Source organism: Corvus cornix, chromosome 12, assembly GCF_000738735.6.
Source record: "Corvus cornix cornix isolate S_Up_H32 chromosome 12, ASM73873v5, whole genome shotgun sequence".
NCBI lineage: Eukaryota > Metazoa > Chordata > Aves > Passeriformes > Corvidae > Corvus > Corvus cornix.
In genome coordinates, this window is record NC_046342.1 from 10,405,444 (window position 1) to 10,423,793 (window position 18,350).

General features: G+C 51.1%; 1 protein-coding gene across 3 annotated transcripts in view; it reads left to right on the forward strand.

Annotated features, from left to right (window-relative positions):
• Positions 1 to 18,350, forward strand: part of CHST13 (carbohydrate sulfotransferase 13) — a 71,953-nt gene that overhangs the window by 47,850 nt on the left and 5,753 nt on the right. Inside the window, exon 1 of one of the 3 annotated variants that reach the window (XM_019280495.3) lies at positions 15,379 to 17,019. The exons of the other annotated variants lie outside the window; for them this stretch is intronic. The gene's annotated coding sequence lies outside the window, so the exon portion shown is untranslated. Of the gene's footprint in view, positions 1 to 15,378; positions 17,020 to 18,350 lie in introns of those variants that run through there. 3 annotated transcript variants of the gene reach the window in all.

Sequence of the window (18,350 nt, forward strand, 5' to 3'; positions counted from 1 at the left end):
TGGCAGTAAAATCCTCCCATCAGGGCTGGATGGTGGGAGGTATTGCTAAATGACCCCTATATATGCTGCTGCCCTATGAGGTTGTCCCCCATCCCTGATGCTCGTTTCCAGATATGGGATCCTTGCTTCATGGCTGGCTGTTGTGGTTTATTCCAGCTATGCCAGTTTTTGCTGTTGCAGGTTTGTACCCCATGTCATTCTAATAAATTACCCATTCAAGTCAGTTCTAGAGCTCTGATAAATAGGGTTCAACCCCCAAATGTCTCTTCTTTGTCTGTTCTCCATTTCCCAGTTGCCTGTGGCTTCCACTGGGAAGCCAAATTTCAGTCTAAGTTAAAGCCCTACACGGGCAAAGGTGGGAAGAAAGAGTTTCTCTGTATCCCCGGGAGCTGGGTGGCCAGTGCTTGGATAAACTCTTCCTGCATGTCCTTCACAGGAGATCACTCAGTGTAGGAAATAGCACTGGGCCATAGGGCTTGTTTGGTTTCTCTTACAGTTCAATGAGCTGGGGAGCAGAGATGATGCTTCATTCGTTGTGTTGGAAGGAGAGCGTGATGCTCTGAGAGACACCCAGTGTGCATGGGGACAGGGAAGGGAAGGGGAGCCAGAGGACACAGTGTGAGAAATGGCTCTGTGTGACTTGGATCCTGGACACAAATGATATCAGCGTTGCCACTGCAAGGCTCATGCTGTCAGGAGCCCTGGTGTGCTGGCTGCTCAGCAGATGGGCCTGCAGCAGCACCAGCCCGACTGTGCAGGAGGCAGCACGGGTGGTTCCAGCAGCCACCAGCGCCAGTTCCCCTCTGCATGGAGCTGAGCAAGCCCAGGACACCCAGTAGCCAGAGGAACCTGCAGTGACCGACATCCTGAACTGTCACCCCAGCACTTCACGACCCACAGATCTCTGCTCCCCTCTTGCTGGGCTGGACCTGTCAGAGCTCAGTAGTGCCCCAGGTGTGCTTTCAGTCTGAGCCCCTCAGACAGGACAGCGATTGCAAAAAGCAAACACGCACACACTGCCCTGTGCACACACACTCCCCTGCTGCTGGCACATTGGTCTCTGCATCAGCCCCACACATTGCTGTGACTCGCCCTGGGCAGCTCCCTAAAATACGGATTTTCAGTCTGAAAAGCTGATGAAAGGCTGTGAGAGGGCACCACATGGGCCCAGGGCCACAGCCATGGCATCGGAGCTCCATCTTAGACCTGGTGCTGTGCTTCTGACCTGCCAGCCTGGCGGGACCTGTGGATGTGGGGACATCTTTATGCTGGCTTCTGGTGGACAGGGGGAGGGCAAGTGGGAGGGAAGCTGAGCTCTCTTCCAGCGTTTCTTCTGGATGCTACTGAGCAAGTTTCACTTTTCCCCAGACCCTTTGCAGCAGCCCTTATTGGGATGTCTGGGGTCTATAGACTTTTTGAAGGTCCCTGCCTTATAACCCTTGCCACTTCCCACCTTTTAAAGCCTCAGAGGCAAAGATCTGCCTGAATTTTGTTTCTAGACGTGGTGATTCTTGCCTCAGAGATCCTTGCACAAGTCCGCTCCCTTTAGCTTGCTGGGGTGGCACTGAACATAATTAGCTTCAGGGTGTGGAGGTGTCCAGCCTTGAACAGCCAGTGGGGAATTCCTGCAGCCTGTTGGAGGAAGAGGCTGGCTGCTCTACCTGCTCCTGTTTTCCCCATAGTGCCCCTGAGCTCTTAATATCTGGATGAGCTTTGACTAAATAAATAGTTGTAAATTTATGGGCAGGCAGACTGATGGGAATTTGGCTAGGAAGGGCTTGGAGTTGGTCTTTCCTGGAAGAAGAAAGCAGAGTTTCTCTGCTGGTTAGGACTGCAGCGGCTCCACCACCCTAGGGTTCGGCAGCTACATCCTCAGCTGAGGTGGCTCGTCACTGTCTAGCAGTGCAGGAAAGCCTGGCCACATAACCCACATCCTCTGGCAGCTCTGTGCTGAGCGGACAATCACCATTTGGTGTTGAACATGGTTGAGAGCCTGGTTTTGAGGGTGTGAGTGTGTGTGGATTCAGTGCTGATTTTTCTGTCCCAGTTGAACATGTTGTCCCGTGCCACTTCAGGTCCTTCCCTGTGAGAGCTTCCTGACCTACAGTGGGTCTCTTCAAGCACCAGCCACCCCCAGCCCTGTAGACGGCCCCAGCCTGGCTCTTTTGAGTCCTGGTTGCCTCCATGTCTGTTGGCATGTCCTGCTTTCTCTCCACCTTTCCGGTGATCCCTGATACATTGGAGCAGTGAGTGGCAAAGGTGCTCCCAGCAGTGCTGCATCTCTGGTCGCTGTCACCAGGCTCTCATCACTGACCTGTCGGGGTGGTGTCACACTGTGGGGCTGTTTTGGCAGCTGTGAGATGCTGCAAACCACAGTGCCCCAGGTCTGTGTTTGGTGTTGTGCTCGGGGGAATCTGTTACGTGGCCGTGTACACAAACCCCTGAGCATGGATGCTGAGACCTGCTGTGCTGAAGAAGCACCTGATTCTGGTGAGACCCAGCTTTTTCACAATTGGACTTAATTTTCACAGACTCCCTCAGAGCAGTATCCAACTGGACTTGAGCTGTTTTCTCCCCAAAATGTGTCTCTGAAGGTGTTGCTGCCTCTACAGTGGCTCAAGTCACAGATGAGGAAGACTCTGGCCTGGGCATGGCAGATGGGCAGGTGCTGGTGTCTCTACCCATGGTGCTTGTGCAAGGAGATGTGCCATTGAATGTTTTGGATCTTCACAGCAGTGCACAGGGCCCGTAGGTCCCTTCCCATCAGCTTTTCACCTGTGATATGGAGGAATGCTGAGGCCGTGAGTCCTGGCCTCCAGTCACAATGTGCTCACAGCTTTTCCTTCTCCATGTAAATGCCACTTGATTTATAGCCCTCCATCTCCTGGCTGCTTTCCCAGCTCTTTCAGGGAGGGAGCAGCAGCAGGTTTGAGCCATTCCTTGCAGTGCTCTCTCTCCCTACAAGTTTGCAGCCTCACTGCTGATGTGGAACCCAATCCAAGCCTGCTCTCTGGCCAGATGTTGCCTCATTGACCTCGCAGGAAGATGGGTAATATCGACATGAGGTTCAAAGGTGATGTTTGTTTGGAGCTGCTGAGTGTGGTGTCTCTGGGGCTGCCTTGCCTGTTCCAGAGGGCTTTCTTCAAAGCAGGGACCTGAGAAATCAGCACAAACTAACTGGAGGTCAGAAGCTCCTCAGCAGTTCCCCACCCCCATTTGTACTGTGTTGCCCTGCAAGCGTGTGGCTCTGCCTGCCATGGGAGTGTCTCTGCACTGGCAGATTTCCCCATGACAGGAGAAGGCAGCGAGTTCAGTCCTGCACATATCTACAGAGCCAGGCCCTTCCTTTTGGCAAGGGTGCAGGGGTAGCATATTCACAGCTGGGTCTCTTCCAAGTTTACTCCTGGCAGTATCAGGGATATTGATTTCCCTTTAGCTTAATAGCATCAGCAGACACAGGCGCTGTGAGACCCAAACAAGGCTGACCTGATGCTGGTGGAGTTTTGCATCAGTAGCCCATAGCTGCTGCTGCTGGGTGGGGTAGATACAAGCCTTCCAGTTCCCTTCTTCCTGAGGTCCCCATCAGAACTTGCTCACTCCCTGTGAAAAGGAGAGAGATGTCCCCAGAGCCAACAGCCACTCTCAGGAAGGGTTAAATCCAACAGCCACTCAGACAAGCAGCTACCAGTGATGCTGCATCTGTTGTGCCTCAGAGCTGCTATGGCACTGGAGGTGTTTGTGTCCTCTGCTGAACATGCTGGCTGGGGAGACAGGGCTCTTTGGTGGCCTCAGGCAGTGGTCATTACTAAATGCAGCAGAAGTAGGCACAAGGGGCCATGTGGTGGGACCGTGTGTGCTGGAGATGGTTCTCAGAGATGGTTCTCCCTAGTCTCCAGCAGGCTGTAATTCACTACTCTCCTCCTCTGTGAGCTCGTGCATCCCTTCAACTCTTTGTAAAGCCTCTTATGGTGCATCTTGTGACAGAGTCTCACCAGCTAATGACCTGTGCCATATAGAAAGGCAGGGCACAGCCCCTCGGCTGCCTCTGCTGGGAGCAGAGGGATGAGAGCCATGAAGCAAAGCCTGGGGAGGGATGGCTGCCTGCTGCCCTGGGAAGAGTTTGTTGAGTGTGCATTTTTTCTCAGATCAGCTGATTGAGGCTATCATCAATCCCAGATGCACAGAGCTGAGAAGATGGCTTGAAACATATTCAGCAGGCAAGCTGAGCCATCTGACATGAGGGAGACTCCTGTTTGTTGTACCTGTGCAGGTGGCCTGTGTGCAGAGGGCACAAACAGCATCTGCCCAAACCAGACCTGAGTGCGGGCAGGTTTTGAGCAAGCCCAGCCTGGTCCCCTGCACGCTGGCCTGCCGTGGCCTCAGCAGCTGAGCAGGAGGCAGCAGGCTGGTGCAGATGGTCTCTTGGCTTGGCAGCTCTGTGGTGCTGTGTGAGCAGCTGTGGGCTGCCTGAGCCTGCCCGGAGATGGGAGCCTACGGACACCACATGAGCGGGATTTTAGGGAGAGGTGGATCTCTGGTGCAGCCTTGCCCAGGGAATATCAGCCGCTGTCCATCCAGGCAAGGATCCCTGCCTTGGCACTGCTGCTGCAAGCCCTTCTTCTGCAGTTCCTTCGGGCAGCAGGCTGCAAAGGAGGAGTTTATTGACAAGGAATGGAAATGCTGGCAGTTCAGGCTTGTACTATAAATGCAGGCAGCCAACTGGGGCCAGGAGAATGACAGGCATAATGGGGAAGAGAAATTGCTCTTGGAAAGCTTCTAGCTTGGCTTATAGGAGGAATTAACCATTTGAAAACAGAAGATTGCATGGTACTTAAACACAAATACTTTATTTGCTCACAGAGACCGTGTTCCTGCTGGATATTGTTAATTTTCTGTTTCCTATAAAGATCTTAACTGCAGTCATTGTGACAGCAGAGACCTAGGGACATTGCCCCAGCAAAATCCATCCCTCCACCTCAAATGCCTGTGGTCTTTCTATTAAACCTTCCTGGCATCTGCCTCAGGCTGGTACCAGGTGACCAGAGGCTCCTGCTGCTGAGGAGACATGAAGGTTTAGGAAGAACCACTGAATGGGGCAGAGTGTCCAGACCAGCTGCCATTGGCTCTGTTCCTAATATGATCCCCACAGACCATGCTGGGGCATTTGGCAGGCTCCTTGAAGCAGCTGGATTCCTTCTCTCTCTTTCTGCATGATTTATTGTGAGCTAATCCTATCACTGTCACCGTTTTCCATCACTTGATTAGTTTCTCTGGCTGATCCTTGACTCAACTTGAATAAATGGGAGTAAGAACGCCTTCCTTGAAAAACAGAACCTGAGCCATCTCCACCTCTAGGCAGGAGGGAGCCACACAGCCAAGGCCCAGCTGTGCCAGCCCCTGTGCCTGGTTATGGCTGGTAGCATTGTGATGGTCCAAGAGGTGTCATCAGTGAGAAATGAAGAAAAATTATCTTTAGAAACATAAAGGCAAAGGAAGCTGTGCAAGAAAGCGGGAGCCAAAAGAGGAAAGAGCTTTCATGAAGCTTTATAGAAAACAAGGAGGTTCTTTATGTAATTTTAATATCTTCTAATGGCAATGGCAATAACTTCTTCCTAAGTAAACCTTCCAGGATCTCGAACATCAAGAGTAATGCACAAGTGGTTTTAAAGCATGTCCAGAAGCCAGATCTCTGAATCAGTCACTTCTGGAACACTGGTGGCAGCCAGTCCCTGCACTGGCTTGGGTACAGCCAGCACTCCCTAAGTAGGCATCTGGCTGAAGCCTGGACAGACCAGGGATTTCAGATTTAAGAAGTCTCTTCCAGGTGGTTAAAAGCTGAGCAGCCTCCTGTTAGGGGGGAAAAAAAAAAAAAAAAAAAAAAAAAAAAAAAAAAAAAAATGGAAAGGCAAAACAATAAAGTTAGAAAGATAAATTATTTTCCTGCCCAATGTGTATGACACGAAGTAGAAATCTAAACTAGTGCAGGATGTTCTGACCCCATGTCACATCAGGAGTTTAATGTTCTTTTTGTAGCAGCTCAAAAAAACATCCATCTGATGACACCCCCTCAAACCTCGCAGTCACCTCTGCGGCTGCTGCCTGAGCTTTGTGTACAGCAGATGGAAGGCAGAGAGGCAGCGCTGGCTGCAAACCCCTCAGTGCTGGATCGTCCCTCAGCCTGTGCTAGCTGCAGAGTGCTGAGTGTGCACTGCAAGTATGAAGTTCTGTGGGCTGGGTTTGTCAGCCAGGCACGAGGAGCAAAACACACGCAAGTCCATTGTCTCTTTTGCCAGGCAAGTGCTCCAGCAGCCTGCTGGGAAGTGCCTCTCCAAAGGGCGATGGTAGGGGCTGCATGCAGGGTCACACTGGCTTGGCTCATCTGGGAGTTCTTGCACGCCTTGGACGGTGAAAAGTCAGCTCCAAGCTTTCCAGTTCCTGCTAAACCTGTAAGAGCATTAATAGAAATGGACAGTGGAGATTATACTGTCAGCAATGCTGGCTGTGTTTCTTTGGAGCACTTTCAGCAGAGATCCCTCTTTTTTTAGTGGTTTGGAGAAAAACCCAAATAGCTCTGAACATTGGCCTGTTGCCTCCCTCCCTCCTATCCCACATCCCACGTGGTACTGAATGGGACACGCAGGCTGTGATGCGGCAGGGGCTGGTCTCACCCAGTCCTGTTCCCAGCCATGAACCGTGCCAAAGGCACGGCAGATCCTGGGGAGTGGGAATGGAGAAGTTGCCTCTTGGAGAATGTCATAGGTTAGCAAGCATAGTCCCGGAAGGGACGTCCTTGCTAAGGGGTGCTTACAGGTTCCTCTGGGAACTGATAGAACCTATCAGCTGGCCAGTTTGGATATGGACAATTCTCTAAGCCACTTAAAGTTGTGATCACCTCTGTGATCCACATTTAAGAATAAGCAAACTCCCCCTCCAAGCTCTCTCTCGTTTCCGGCGCTGGGACAGGTGGCTGCGGGGCCCGAGCAGGGCCCAGTGGGCCCGGCCAGGCCCTGCTTGGGCCAGGCCGGGCCACGGCCATCCTGAAGCCATGGACCTGTTCCAGCCATGGAACCCCCGCCACTGCCTTGCCGTGGGCAGCCGGAGCACGACAGAGAGGCAGTTTCTGGATCCTTTCAGTGGAGGAGGCAGTGGTGATGTGGAATAAGGTCCAGTTGTCACGTTTCTGTAGTGACGGCAGTGGCAGCCCCATGTGTGACCTGTCAGAAGGCTCTCTTCAGGTGTGACTGCTCGCAAGGAACATGGCTGGGACATGTTCAAGCTAAAAGAGAAGGTGCTGAAAAGTTGGTGGCAAGGGCAACAGCCACGAGGAGCCTGTGGCTGGGAAGGGGGTCAGGTCAGCTGTGGGGCTGCTGCCTGTCACACCACCCGCTCAGGAGGTGTCTGTGCTGTTCTTGGCACAGCGGCATTGCCTGCCCCACAAAGGTTACCTCAACACTTGAGAGGCTGGGCTGAGGCATTTTCTGATGAAAGTCAATGTGTCTGCCTGGAGCTGGATCCAGATGGAGAAACCTGAAGTCTGGTGGCACTTGGTGCCAGTGGCACCTTATGCTGCTGGCCACTGCCCCGTGTCTGCTGTCTGCGGTTTTATTGCATCTGGCGTGAGTCACTGAGCGTGGAAATAGTTGTGGGTAGGTGACAGTCGTGAGCAAGGGTCACTGCAACCCCAGACTGAGGAAGCAGGGAGCATCCATCTGCTTCTCACAGGCTGGAAACCACGTGAGTGCATCTAATGTGCCTGGGGCTTCTGGGCTGTCCCTATGCCTGTCAGCCCTCAGATTTCTGCGTGAGAGTCCTGCTCTGTGAGTAATTTGCACTGTGTGGTTGGCATAAGTGCCCCAGTATGAGACAGAGAGGTGATGCAGCTCTGCTGCCTCTCCATCCCCCAGTGCAGCATGCCAGGGGCACTCCAGTCCCACAAGCCCCATTTACAGGGGTGCTGCCTGCAGATGACTGTGCACAGATATCAGGGATCTTGGGCACAAGTGGAGGAAGGTGTGCTTGGATTTTTGGTCCCACTTCAGTTTCCTGAGGCTGTGTGTTTCCACCTCCAGACATTCACCACAACCACTTCTCCTTCTGGCAGGCCTGGCTGTTCCCTGTCTGGCTGGAATGAGAGCAGGACATGTACTCACCCCTCTGCATTGCTCTTCCCATCCATCACTTTCCAGAGAGAATAGCTCAGAACCTTCTTCCACGCCCTGCATTGACATTTCCTGAAGGCAGCACACCCCTTGTCCCTCTCTTGCCCATGGGCTGCTGCCTTCCAGCCAGCAGGTCACATCCCTGGAGGAGTGAATGACTTTTCCTGTTAAAGGTGGTGCAGTCCCTCGAGCTATCCCATGTAAAGCAATGACTCATCGTGCCCTCTTTGGAGTGTGTTTCTTGGCTGGAGGAAGGCTGTTGTCAGTGCCAGGGAGCCTGGCTGCCATTACCACCCAGTTGTGCCACACAGCCCTGCCACTCTGGAGAAGCTGCAAGGGGGTGATTGATGAAAACGAGGGTATTATTTTTAGGGGGTGACACCTCCTTTCATCTCCTTCCCAAATGAAGCAATCTTGGACATCTTGCCCATGCATGCCTCGTAATTGATCCCCAACACCTCCACATCTGAGTGTGTGTAGGAACTGTGTGGTTTGGGGCAGAAAATGCTGCAGAAGGGTTTGTCCCAGGGGATGGTAGCTGTGGAACATAGGCATTTGGTGGAAGGAGTTTGGAAAATATTCCTTGCCCTCTTGGCTAGGAGGTTTGTACCGCTGTGCCTCCTCAGAAATGAGCTGTGTCACCTCAGTTCAGTGCCTGTGGAGCCTCTTCTGAGAAAGGTGGCTGGGAGGGAGGTACTGGGGTGCTTCAGCAGTACAGACATGGGATGAAAATGGGTCATGGGCATGGGTGCCCCATCACCCTTTGGGAGCCATCTGTGACTGCTTGGAGTTGGCCTTAAGGAGTGTTTTTCTTCCCAGAAAAACAAGAGTCATTTGTGCAAAAAGGGGAGATGTCTGGGGAGGAAGGTCTGTGTGATAGAGACTGGTAGGAGTCCTCCTCTGGCTCCACAGGAATGGGAAGTGTTATAGCCAGGTACTGGAGAAGAGGAAGATGATGGGCCATTGTGTAGCCTTCCTCCCTCTTCCACACCCCACCCATCATACTGCCCTGAAATGGTACTTCGTCACTGTGGCTAAAACATCACTTCTTAGTGTTCCTGGTGCCTGTGGAGATGCAAAACCACCCTCTCCTGTATGGAAACATGTGCAGGTTCACCTGTCTGAGCTGATGGGAGAGAAGACCTGTCATCCCCTGCTGCAGCCTGTTGTCCGTGGGCTGTTCTCTGTGTAAACCTACTCATGTGCACGCCCTGTCTTGCCCCGCTCAGGTTTGCCCTGAGCTGCTTTCCTTGTGGTTTTTCCCCTAGCTTTGTGGGTAACCTCCTCCCAGTGCATCTTTATTTCCAAGTGCTGGGAGGTGAGGGGAGGCGGAGGGGGTTTAATTACTTGGTTTGGCTGTTTCAAGAGAGCTAGGGGGGATGGGAGAAAATGTGCAGCTCTGGGAAAAAAAGCCTGAGCTAAGCTTTCAAGCATCTCTGTGTTGCTGGCACTCAGTTCTGCCTGACCCAGCCAAGTTCTAGTCACTTGGTTTAATTTCTCCTGAATGAAATATCATTAAGTCAAGAGCCACCAAATGGAGTCCCTTTGCCATGGGGATAACCAGGCTGACAACATCCAGGTGCTGGCTGTGCTTCAAAATAGAGTTGTATGGCCCACAACCAAGCTACTTGAGGCAATTTCTGAGCCTGAGAGTTAGGGTGCAGGGCTGGTGACAGACACTTGCCCAGTGGTTTCAGAGGGACAGTTGAGCTTCCTGGTGCCATGCCAGTGCCTGAGGGTTGTGGCTGAACTGGTGACATGGAGGAATGCCACTGAATCATGTGATGGCTTTGCAGGGCACAGGGCTGTGCCTGCCTGCTGATCTGTTCAGGGAAGCAGAATCACAGAGGTCCTGCCCTTCTGATGAGCTGCGTTAGCCTGGCTGGGTTATCTGGGAAGGACCTGCTCCAGGACCCTTGCAGGGGTACAACCATCCTGGCCCTTGGCTCTGCTCTAATGTCTAAAAATGCTCTGGAGCAAGTATGGGGAAGGTCCTGCTGCTCCCCAGGATGCTCCAGGTTGTCAGTCTGCTGTAGGGAACAGGAGGGGAGCTGGCAGGGGAAGGTCTGATGGAGAATTATTCCTGTTCCCTAACAAGTGAGCCGAGACAGGCATCTCCAGCAGACTCTCCGCCGCCTGTACCTCAGCAGAGAGACAGGCAGAGCAGGCAGCGCTTTCCAAGGCTTGGCCCACAGAGCTGAGGGCAGGCTGTCAGGAATAGCTTGGGTTATACATTGCTGGCTTGTTCATGAGCAAGGAAAACACTGGAGGAGGCCAGTGGTGGGTCTGCCTGTGACCACACTGCATGGGGCTGTGTTAGGTGGCAGTCTGCTACCTGTGTCAGTGCAGAGCCTCTGCTAGAGGACATTGTCATGAGGCAGAACAGGCTGAACAAGGCATAACTGGGGAGAAAAGCACCCTAAGAAGAGAAGCAATGGTGGGAAGGGCCACGGGGGCATTTCCTGAGCTACAGAGGATGTTGGTTTGGAACAAGAAATGCATGTTTGTATTGTAAATATTAGAGTTACAGAGTTTGAGAGTTGATGCCAGCTCCCCTCCATCACTCTTCCTGCTCACCACTCACTGGCACAGCCCCAGGATGAACAAAAGAGGTCAAGTCCAGCATTTGCTCTGCAGGGATCTGTTTGCTGCCACGTGGAAGCTGTGCAAGGTGGGGGCTGTTGTGGGTTGATATCTGAGCTCTCTTCTTGCGGAGTAGTACTGACCCTGGGAGAGGCCCAGGGAAGAGACCAGAAATCATCTCTTCTGGTTGTTCTCCTTAGGGCTGGTTGCTTTTTGCCATTGCCTGTGCTTGTCTGAATATTGCTGTGACATGTTTTCTCTCCCCAAAATTCTTTCTTGTGTATGTGCTCTGCTGCCAGTTACCTGCCAAAATGGGGCATGGATGCTGCCCACTCCCTCTGAGTGTTCTGGGTGCAGACACCTGGGTGAGCCCAGCCACTTACACCTCCTTACGCTTGCAGCTCCCCAGCAGATGTGGTTGTGTCTGAATTCACAAAGCTGAAGGATGCATTTAAGCAAATCAATCATGTGGCTCTATTAGATTTCTTTTCATTTCTTAAGCTTTTTAATTAAGCCTCTGTTGTCTATATCCTTGACTTTCTAGATGCAGTAAAAATGAGCAGTCACAAGAATCTAAGGAGATTTGATTGCCTCTATGAAGCCAAACATTTGATTTGCTTTTGGAGCTAAAAATTCCCATTCCCAAATCAAAACCTTTCAGTGAGGATTAAAATAGGAATAATTCCCAGAGGTCCTCCCCTAGCTCTGTGAACACCAGAATTGCCACAGTTCTTCACAGCCAAGTGTATGATGTGAGAAAGCAAATGGTCACTTATTTGGTCATCTTGTCTGTCAAAGAGAGGTCACTACCTTCCACAACTTTAAGGCAGTAAGTGAGTCTGGAGTTCTCTGTGGGATTCTGATGTTGGTTTCTCACATCACCATTGTTTTGAGAAGTATCTGTCTTTTAAAAGAAAACCAAAACAACAAGCAATAATCAGCCTTTGTGAGTAGGCAGAAATTAAGGAAATGTGTTCTCCACCAGTAGGAGCCCAAGCATAAAAGCCAGAGCTTCCTAGCAGTAAAGTGCTTTCTGAACACAGCCCTGTTTGGCCCTATAGCTCTGATCCTTCCAGGCAGGGCTCTTCATGTGGACCACTGAACACTGCCCAGGAGTTCAACTGGTGCTCCCATGTGGGATTTCTTGGCCTCCATGTCCTGGACCATCCTCATGTAGTCTGGGTTTCTAGCTGCATGTCCCAGTCTTTGCTATCAAACCAGAAGGGAAAACTGAGCTCAGACTGCAAGAACTTTCTGGATCCATCACTGCTGCTGCCAAACTTTATTTTATTTTTCTCCTTTTTTCCTTTTTTTTGTTCTGCTTGGATGTTAAAATCAAAACATGGACAGATTTAGCAGCCGATGACTGCAGCTAGGGTTTGGCTTTGACTAGCACAGTCACAATATCTTCTCAGAAATTCTATGGCAGGATCCTTCTCTGTATCTCTTGGGTGTGTTATTTCAGTAGTGAGGAGCCTGTCTTTGTGGAGCAGCATCTTTGTGGTCAGGGGTGAGTGAGCCGTCACTGCTGTGACTGAAGCACTCACTCATTGCCCCTGGCAGGTCCTGGAGAGGAGTCAGCAAGGTCTGGAGAAGCTCATTGCTGTGCCCACAAAGAGATCCAGGTCCTAATTTCTGCCTCTGTCAGTGACTGACTTAAAACAAGTGCTAATCCCTGTACACCATAGAGCTCTGGGCATTGTTTACCCTTCTGGTAATACAGTTATTTGTTTCCCACTGTACACTCTTCTTTCTCCCATGAATGCAGTTCAGCTGCACACATGGCATGTGTGCCAGGCAGACAGCTCCTGTCACCAGTCCTTTTTCCTTTGTTCAAGTCAGAATCCATCAAAAATATCACCTTCATTTTCAGAACTTTTTCTTTGGTGTGAGAGAGAACATCCCCTTCTGAGAGAGTCTGCCCTGAGAACTGAGTCTTCCTACAGAACAAAGCACCTCTCCCACTGACCTGCTGGCATTTGCAGGCTGTAATTTACACTGATCATGTCAGGCACCACAATTATTTTTTTCTCTTTTTTTAGGTTTTGCGCAGACACAACAGGAAGCAAAGCTGGGGCTGCGAGACGGCAGCGGGGAGGCCGTGGTGGGGTCAGGATTAGCTCCTCAGGGCCTCTGGGGTGCCTGCTCATGTGCAAGTACATGTGCTGTCTCTTTACTTCCCTTGGCTGGAGACCACTGGATCTCCTCCAGGTGTTAACCCTCTCCCGTGCTTCATATTGGAGACCACACGTAGAGTTTTTGGCTCCTTGTGGCCCCAGGGTCCAGCCTGGAAAATATCTGAAAGCTTCATCCTCCAGCCCAAAATGAGTTAGGATTCTTCCTGTTGCATCCCAGCCACTGATTCTGACCAATCTGGGGTTTCCAAACCTCTTCCTATCTGGTACCTGAGCGAATGGGCATGATGATGTCCTGCATGTGAAACACCTCCCATCCTTCTCTGCTGGCCTGTTGAAGGGGCAGTCACATCCCGGCTCAGCTCATACACACATCCCACCCGTGCAGCCTCCCATGGTGCAGCAGGTCCTGGGGTCACCTGGTCACCTGGCAGCGCTTCTCAGCAGCTCTGGATCTGCCTCGGTCCCAGGAGAGCAGAGCTGTCAGTGCTGCAGGTGAGGGTCACCAATGCTATGGGTAATACCATATGGATAATGCTTTCTTTTGCTGCGATGGCAAATATCTCACCTGATTTGTTTCAGGGCTTCATTTGCCTTTTTTTATGACTGTCACACTAGCAGTTGATGGCCCAGAACTAATGCATCTGGGACCTCCTGCCACTTCCAGCACCAAAGTAGCAGAAACTGCTGAATTCCAACATTGTGAAATTAAAGGCTATTAAATTTCCACTCCCCTCATCCAGGAAGAACTTCAGGTCCCCTGTTGGTCTTTCAGTCTCTTCCTGCCATGGCAGCCTTTCTCAATTCTTTCTCCATCATCAGTATCTTTCTGGTTTTATGTCAACTCCTTCTCAAAGTATTAATCCCAAAGCCAGTCTGGGAGGTATATTTCTAGAAATCTGCCCTCTGCCCAGTATTTCTCATTTCAGTGCCACTTGCTTTCTCATTGCTCGTGATCTTTACAGTTCACCTTCTAAACTTCATCCTCTCTGACTGAAGTCCTTGTTTCCTGTGCTGTGTTGCTTCTCATGTACTGTGTGTATCTGGGTGAGGATCTACCACATGGCTTGATCTACAGAAACAGCTAATTTTATTTACAGACAAGTTTGCTTGGGTATGAGCAGTGCCTGGTAAATGCCATGTTGATTTTCATTCTAAATTATTTATTATCCAGTTGCACCCACATCTTTTAATTGCTTTCTTTCCTTCAGACTGTTTTCTAAAGCCTGGGTAATGCTGATGTCAGCCTAGCAGGCTTGTTGCTGCCTGAATCCTGTCTCCAAGCCAAACTCTTCAATTCACGCACTGGATTTGCTGTTGTGGTTGCAGAGAACCTCCCTCCCTTATTAAGGGTCTCTGCAGCCAAAACAGCATATTCTTTCAGTGCTGCTTCCAGAAGTCTGGAATTGGCATGATCCAGTCTTTCCCTCACTTCACACATGTCTGGCTGTCTTTGCAATCAGCTAGTACACCTAAATATTCACAGCTTTAAAATCTATTCCCTTTTCCAAGGACAGCTGGCAAGACATTGAAGCCCCAGATCCTGCTTCGGTCTTGATGTCACACACTGCAGGAGAGTAGCTTCAGCTGTAATGGGACAGCACTGAAATCTGGGCTACAGGAGGGAAGAAGGGAGGAAGTGTGGCATCTTTTTAAGCTCCAAAAGAAAGTCTGAAAGCCCTTGTAGCACAGGAGACTCAAAAATGTGCCTGAGCTTCCTTTCAGGCGCATCTTATTCAGTGATTTCTGGTCAGTGTCCCTGCCTCAGCACAGTGGTTTTGGTCTCCTGCTCCACGTCACTCCTATTCCCTTGCCTCATCATTTGAAGATTCAGAGGACAGATACTTCCTTCTGCTTGTCTCAGTGAAAAACACTTCAAATTTGGATCATGGACATGCACTGTGTTGATACTTCTCACCCAAATAGTGATCCTGCACTTGCCAAGGGTTGGTGGTTTTTCTGCTTTAGAAAGTTGATATGCCTTGGCTAAGTGATGTCCCTGCTTTCAGATGCAATTGTGGCAATGCTAAATTGCCAAGGATTACCACTGCGTGTGGTGGAATCTGGAAACCTCGGCAACAAGCTATAAAGTCAGGAGAAGAGCCAGGATGTGAAGATCTTGGCAGCTCCTGCATGATTGAATATCCTTCTGTACTCAGGGCCATGGCACCAAAACGCAGCACAAACCATTAATTCATCACATGATACTCCCTCCTCAACACCATTTATTTCAGTGCTCCTTGGCCTTCCCAAACTTCTTGGGAGTTCCAGGGGCATTCTAGATATGGGTAAACCATAAATGGGATGCTTGACTCACTCTCAGCATGAATGAGTGGAGTAGGAGACATGTGTAAATTCCAGCCAGTGTCTGGCAACAGGGAGGGCTGAGACAGGACTGTGTGAGCAGTGGTGCTGCAGCTGGTGGGGCTGAGGGGTGGTGAACAGGGGGTGGCCACAGCTTGGGGTCATGGGGCAGGGCTGTGTTGGGTGTCAAAGGCTGATCTTAGTGGGGTGGACTCCATTAAATCACTGTCTACAGCCTGCTGCTGGCTCAAGTGGGTTGCAGCAGCCCTGGCCTGCCTACCGCTGTGACAGCCAGGTGATCCCAGATGTTTTGGGGATGCTTTGGGCACAGACAGCCTGGACTTGTCTCTGTTCACACACCTGCAGCCGCTCTGACCCAGCCTTATGGAGAATGGACATTCCATCCCATGGGACACAGTGGATGCTGCCGTCCTCATGCACCGATGCTTCATGGAGCCGTGCAGGGCCGCAGCTGCATCTGCCCCTCTGCCACGGGGCTTAACCCTGGCTCCAAAAGTCACTGTCATGGCCCAGCCAGGATCCCGGCTGCCTTTCTCCTCGGGATGCCGTGTGTAGTGCAAGCAGACAGTTTCTGAGCAGGGAGACTTCCTGCAGTGGAGCCTTGTAATAACCAAAACCCTGCTGCTGGGCCAGGCCTTGCTCTGAAGGCTTTGGCAGCACACGGGGCAGGGATGGTGTCATCGCTTTGGAGCGCGCAGGCCGTCAGGATGCGGCCAGCACCGGTGTCTTCCCCTGCCAGCTCAGCACTCCCGGCCTCCTCCAGCTGCACGGGAGCAGCCTGGCAGGGATTTTTTTCCATTTTTTTTTTTTTCCCTCTCTTCCCCTTTTTTTTCTGGAACCCTGTACAGCCAGAGCATAGCAGGGATCCTAGGGCGTTTGCTGCTATCCAGAGAAGATGCCTTGTTCTCTGCCAGATCTTGCGCTGGGGAAGGGCTGGAGGAAATCCATTCTGCAACGTTTCTGCTGGGGCTGTTGGCAAGAGCCCCGTGAGGTGCAGCAGCCACTGGCCAGACTGGTCCCTCTGAAAAGAAGAGGACTAAAGAGGTCAGAGCATGGCTGTGATCTGCCTGACCTCTGCTCCCTCCCCACTTTGCTGCAGATTTGCCTTTTGTTGAGCCCAAAGAGCCTCCTGCCGAGCCAGCGCTCCTCCAGGGGCCATGACCTGACGCTGCTACAGGCACTGAAGCCTTTCCCTGGGACATTTCCATGCCGCTCTGAGCAGCACCAGCACGAGCTATTTGCATTTCTAGCAGCCTTCAGTCAGCCTGAACCACCCGGGGTTTGCTTCTGTCCCGGTGAGGAAGGTTCTGGCTGATGTGCCTGTTAATCTCGAAAACAAACGCCTCCACATTGTTTTTACTAAATACAGGAGCAGTGTCTGCTGCAAGGTTCTGCTGGCAGACCTCAGCGGGGTCACAGTCCTGCATCCAACAAGAGTTTATCAGCCCCAGCCAAAGGGGAAAGGGGCTCAAGTTTAGTGTTCTCTGTTTGCAGATGTGAGCTGCAGTGAGTTGAGTTTTCAAGGTCGATCTCATTCCCTGCCATTTGCAGAGAGCTGAAAATGTGGAACACCTGGAAATGTGAAACGAGGCTCCTCTGGGATGAGCATCTCAGCCCAGCACTGTACATTGGATTTTCTGCTTATCTCCCACTGGCACAGATGCCATTTCACCCTCCTGTGGGGTAACTGATATAGAGGATTGAGGAAGAAACTGTGCCTTCTCGTCGAGTCACATCTTGATCAATCCAGTGCTGCAGGAAGTGTCATTTCCCACAGACGCGCAAGCGTACAGGCACTGCTGATGAAATCTTGTGAGGTCAGGCAGTCATTTCCTCCTAATTACAGCTCCAGGAATGAATAATGTTTAGTTGAGACCCTGGTGACTTTGTGCTTTGGAGCAGTTTTCATTTAAGCAAAATACAAGCCTGTGAAAATGAATACAGGATCTGGATATTTCCTTCTGGTTATTTTGGTTATACAGATGCCATCTGGGACTTGTATAACAAATTTGGGGTTGTTTGGTGACGGTCAGTGAATGAAAAGATCCAGAGCTCCAAACTGTCATGCGAAAAGCTTCTGTTATAAACCTTCACATTGCCAGAAATGGCTTGTGGCAGATGCTTTTTCCAGGAACTTGGAGGACTGGAAGAGCCTCCCAGGCCACAGTTTCCTGAACAATGTGTCCTATCTTCCCCTTCAGAAAAAACATAATTCTCAATTTTAAAATTCATGGTGTGATTCCTTCTGTGGAAGCCAACTCCAGGGCTGCACAACCCCCATGGTTACAAACCTTCTCATGTGGAAACTGTCGTGGCATCCTCTGCCAATGGAGAGAGTCAGAGCCAAGAAGCAGAGGGTGGGTGGGTGGTGGGAGAGCTGCTTGGAGGTGTTGCTGCAAGCAAGAGCCTGTGCCCCTGCCATGGCTGGCTCTATGGGTTGGTTTGGGATATCCAGGCCACATGGTTCTGCCCCCCCTGTGCTGGAAACAGGTCCCTGGGGCTGAGGAATGGCAGCTGAAGCAGATGCTTCCTAGCCTGGAAGGTGGTTGCATCCCTAAATAATTTATGAACATGAGAACTTGAGCAGCTGTCACTGATTGGGTTTCTGGTGCAGCGCTCATGGCTGGCCAGATCCAGCCTTGGGTTTGGTGCTGCTGCAAATGGAGCTCCAAAGTGAAACAGCTGATCTGCAGGGCAGGGAGGGGGCAAGGACTGTCTGGGTGGCTGTCTTGAGCTTCAAACACCAGAGAAGATGCTGCTGGTTTAGAAGGAAAGAAAAAAAATATAAATAGCTAGTAAGAGCTTCAGTTAATTTACCAGTCAGAACAAAGCACCTGACCAGTTTGTGTGCTCCTGTCTGTGTCTCTGAGCCTGGAAGTGCAAACTCTGAGCCTGTGGGGGCTCAGCACAGAGCTGCCAGTGTTGGATCTGCCCCTTACCTCTGCCAAGCACAGAGGACATCTCACCCCTCACAGGGCTGTGGCAATGCTGGTCAGGTCCTGTCTCCTCTGGGCCATTCCCTCAAACATACAGCCTGGGGGAAGTGGCATTTCCCGAAAGCATATGGATCAAACTTTTCCCAATTGCTCTTGAGATTGTAACAAGAGCAATTACCTTTATTTATGGTCTTTTATTTGTTAAAAAATAG